Source organism: Meleagris gallopavo, chromosome 1, assembly GCF_000146605.3.
Source record: "Meleagris gallopavo isolate NT-WF06-2002-E0010 breed Aviagen turkey brand Nicholas breeding stock chromosome 1, Turkey_5.1, whole genome shotgun sequence".
NCBI lineage: Eukaryota > Metazoa > Chordata > Aves > Galliformes > Phasianidae > Meleagris > Meleagris gallopavo.
The window spans coordinates 49037520-49042205 of record NC_015011.2 but is presented as its reverse complement, the minus strand read 5'-3'; positions in this window follow the sequence as shown (position 1 = coordinate 49042205).

Here is a 4686-nt window from a genome sequence, read left to right as displayed (position 1 = left end):
CTTTCTACGAGCTCAGGCCCTCATCTGAGGGGTGCAGGGTGTGATGGGATTGGCACTTTTGCTCAGAGCTGGTCTGGGGCCAGAAGTGGGCACTGAACTGCATCTGTGCTGAGCCCCGAAGATACAGGAGGTAGGAGGTGACTTTTATCCACATTTCAGGCAAAAATTGTTACACTGTGCCCTGCCGTGCCACGCCACACCACCCAAGAGTCCTTCGTGCCACCAGGAGTGCAATTAGGGTTTGCTCTTCTTAGGTGAAGCTCTCGCTCCCTGGGCCAGCAGTAAGTTTTGCATTGTGCTGTCGTATAAAAATGAAAATAGCAGGGAGCACAGCAAGCAATCACATCTTCAACCCCTGCTGAGCATCCAGATCACCAGGCTGAAGTGATTTCTCCCTCCTAGACACTCTTTGGCCATAAACCTTCCATCCACCGTGGGTGCCCTAGCTTCCTCGGAGCCGCCAGGGTAGAGCAAAACGGGTTAACGACTTCCTTAATGGAAGGAGATCCTTCACTGGAGATGGCTGAGAGACAGAGGGAGCGCCCTGAGGAAGCCTTTGCGGCCAACGCCTGCTTTTCACGTCTCAGCAGATGCTCGTTAGGTGGCAGTGCAGGCTGGGATTTAGGGCGAGCGCAGTCTCCCGAGGCTGGGAGCAGGGCTGTGCAGGCTCTCCTCGACTCTGCTGAGTGTTTTATCGCCAAATTCTCGGGAAATCTTGAAGCCCGCGGAGTGTGAGTGCAAGGAGCGACCTGAAGATGCTGCCTCATGCCGCATCTGACCCATGGGGCCAGCGCTTGGCTCCGCTTTTGGCAGGAGACGCCTCACATTTTGAGAGTGTACCTCCTCCCCCAAACCCGGAGCCGAACCAGGGAAGGGAAAGTGACTCCATTCTCCTACAGCCGTGGGAGCCACTTTCCTCCTCACCTCTCTTCCCTTGGCATGGCCTTGGGTAAATGTTTATCCAGGTTTCCAAAGCCAGGCAGCACATAGGCAGGATCTCAGAGTGCTCCCCTCACAGCATTTAGCAGAAGAGTTTTAAGGCTCTCCCTGGGGCACTGCCAGCTAACCCAGGCCTGGTAAGAGCTCGTACCCTGGCTCTACCAAGGGAAACACCAAGGCTGCTCCTGTCCTGGCCGGGGCTGTACAACTGGGTCCTGCCCCAGCCCAGCACCTGTGCCCCCCCTCCCTCCCCCCTTCACTGTCTGAGGCCGGGAGATAAATGCCCTTGAAATCTGAAGTAACCATGATAATTTGATTTTGAACAGGAAAATGAACTGCTTTTTTCCCCTTATCTAATTGATTAGGAATGTCAACTATTCCTTTCTGCACACCGTGCGTGCCTCTTATTTATGTAGGAAGCAGCTGGTCTGGTGATTCAGCCAAACGCTTTTTTTAACTAAAAAAAAAAAAAAGCTTGCTTTTTGAGGGGTGGGGGGAATTATCACTGTATTTCCACCACAGGATGAGAGATCAAATCCATCTCTCCACTTCTCCCTCTGCATCCTGGTACATCTCCACTCCGAAGACAAACGTAGGTGTCTGGGGAACAAAGTGTCATGACGGGACATGGGCGTCTGGTGCCCAGCTGACATCAGAAACCTCCCTGGCTTTTGTCTGGGCACATTTATGCCCTCAGCTATTTCTGCACACTGCTGGAGGCAAGGGCTGGCCAGAGAATGGCGGGAGCTTTGTGGCCGCGTGACTACTTTTTGTCATGGGCTTAAAATGGAGTGCGTGTTCCCATTTTTCTTGGTAGGCAGTTACGCTTCCCTTCTGAAATTATACAGACTTCGGATGCAGTTCAGAAAGTTTTCTTAGGAAGTGCCTGAAACTGCAACATAGTGAGATTTGTTGCTAAGGAAATCTGTCTGTGCAGCCCAGCTGATGGCTGCAGCTCTATCTGCTTGCAGAACATGGTGGGAAGATAGTTCTTGGCAAGATTTGGTCAAACAAATAATTAGAAGCACCTAAGAGATTTCAGATTGTGTGCAGGCACCGGTCATCTCACCTAGGAATTGATGCCAAGTATCCAACCAACGGAAGTATTCTGTATGATAAAGATTTAAATAATTGAAATGTGAAAGGAGAGAGCTGGAAGATTCCAAGCAAATGGGTTGGCATCTTGACTCTCCAAAGAGTTTTCAGAACTTTGTGTTGTTTGGCCATTGTTGATATCACCACCACTGCTTCCCACAGTCTGTGACACAGATCAGCTCTACAGGATTTCATCACATCTCATAGATGTGTGCCTGCCCCATAAGTAAAATGGGATCATGATAGACATTGTCACTGTTGAGAGCAGAGCTGCCCCCAAATGAGCATGAGCATGGGAACTAAAGGTGTGAATGGATCTTCCAGGTCAAAAAAGCATAGTCCCTGTGACAGGTTGCCATGGCATTGGATTGTTTTAATCATAGAATTGATAAAGTTGGAAGAGCTCTCTAAGATCAATTAGTCTAACAGTCAGCCCAACCCCACCATGCCCACTAACCACATCCCTCAGTGCCACATCGACACGGATTCTGGAACACCACCAGAGATGATGACTGCACTCACCTCTCATCCTGTTCCAATGCATCATCACCAGAATTTTTTCTTAATATTCAGCCTGAGAGTCACCTCAAAGATAATTCAGTCAAGTGGCTTGGTCTGATGTTGACGTGTGGCTGTTGTAAAGCAATGACCAGAGCAACCCCTCATGCCTCAAACCAGCACACAGAAACATCTGAGTTGTTTCTTTCTGCCCATTGAGCTTGCAGGAGCTGGCAGGAACGCTGCAATTTGTTTAACCAGCTAACCAAACAACTTCCAGCACCTGCTCCCTCTACAGAGGAGGCCAAACAACAAACATTGGGCTGAATAAACTTTCCACTGTACTCTCACCTTTAGGAGCGTGAGCTGTCAACAGCGTTGATCAGCCACCGACAGAACACAGGGGCTGAAACGGCCAAACAGGTAGTGCTGGGCTGGAGGGGATGCACATGGTGATTTGGGCTCAGTGTTTAGTTCTGACTACCACAGATTTTCTCTTCTGTTATCAGAAGAGGGCGAATTGTCAAAGGCTTGGCAGCTGATAGAAACAAGTGCTATGCCAGACGCAGGGAAAGCCCCATGCTCAAAGAAGCAAGCCTCAGTTAGATACTTAGCCTCAGCTCCTCTCTCTGATGTGCTTCACGGTCCCCACAGAACATTTTCTTTGACAACACTTCTGGAGGACGAGGCTTGCTCTGTAGTTTGAGCAATCTGTGTTTTGCTGAGGCAGTGGTTCTCATGATCAAATGTGAGCAGTGACTGCAGCTGTTCAATAAAATCAAGGTGGGAGCCAAGTTCCAGGACCTGCCACTGCCTGTTGTGAGCTGGCACATCATTCTCCTGTTCTCCCATTCTGTGCCTACTGTTTGCCAGCTGAAAGTTAGGCACCTTCCACTGAGCTGGCTGAAAACTAGGCAGTCAAACACCTGCAGCATTTGTCTCCTACTATAGACAAAGGGGAGCATTGAGCGCTGCCACATGACTCATCCCAACCCTCCAGAAATTAAGCTGAGTTGTTTAATGGAGGTGCCCATCACTGTTGACTATGGAGGGAGCTGAGACGGCTGGGTGAGAGCCAGTGTTTAGATGTCTGTTGTCAGGTGAACCCTGCTGCTGGCCCACTTTTTGTGTCCACACCACCAGACATGGATGGTTTGGGTGCATCCTAAAGGCTGGGTCCATCTCTCCCAGCAAAGTAAGAAAACAGAAATCTGGTAGTACATGTACAGCTGAAGCAATGCCATTTTGTATATAAAGACTCTGGGGGGGGATGGGAGGGGACGGGGCTTAAAAGGATCAAACCCAGCATTTCTTGCACCTGATATTTAATGAAAAAAAAACAATAAACCTATGGCAAAAAGACAGAGGTGGAAATGGAGACAAAGAAAGAAGAGAGGTAGAAACGGAGATGGCTATTGATTGACACTGCCAACAAATAAGAGGCGTGGTGCCTCAGATGCTAAATATTTCAGGAAAGAAGCTAAAATAAACAAAACTGGTTTTCCTTGGATTCCTCCACAATGCAGATATCTAAACGGTGTGGGGGCCAGCAGCGCTATCGTTTGGAAGAGAAATCCCCATGAGAAAAAAGCTGAGCCCAAGCCAAGTGGAACCTGAAGACTGGAGAGCCAAGGAACTGTTTTTCCCCTTATCCCAGGCTGGAAGCCTGGCCAGAAATGTCATGAAACCATTCATTCTATGAATTATGCATATATGTTTTTTTAATTCTGTTTTATTTAACCTGGCAATAAGTCAGTGTATTCCATATGACTGCTGTGAGCCATCCATAGGAGGGCTCCTAAACTTGGGCATGGCTACATGGGGATAACTTGGGATGGCTGCGTGGTCGACCTTGGGGAGTTCCCACCCCCACAGGTCATCTCAGCCCCAATCTGCCAATGGGTGGCAGAGGCTGGGAGGGCACCGAGAGCCACCAGATGCCCTCACTCCTCCTCAGTAGCAGTGGGAGCAGGCAGGAGCAGCAGGGGGCAGAATGGCTGCCCCAGGGCCATTACCCTAAGCTCAGACCTTGCGACAAACAGGGGCGGCCCAAGAGGGCCGTGTTGCGAGAAGGAAGTATTATTTAATGTGCATTGTGTTGGGAAGCAAAAACAAGGGTCCTGGCGCCAGGCCAGGTCCCTTGGCCTCTGAGTT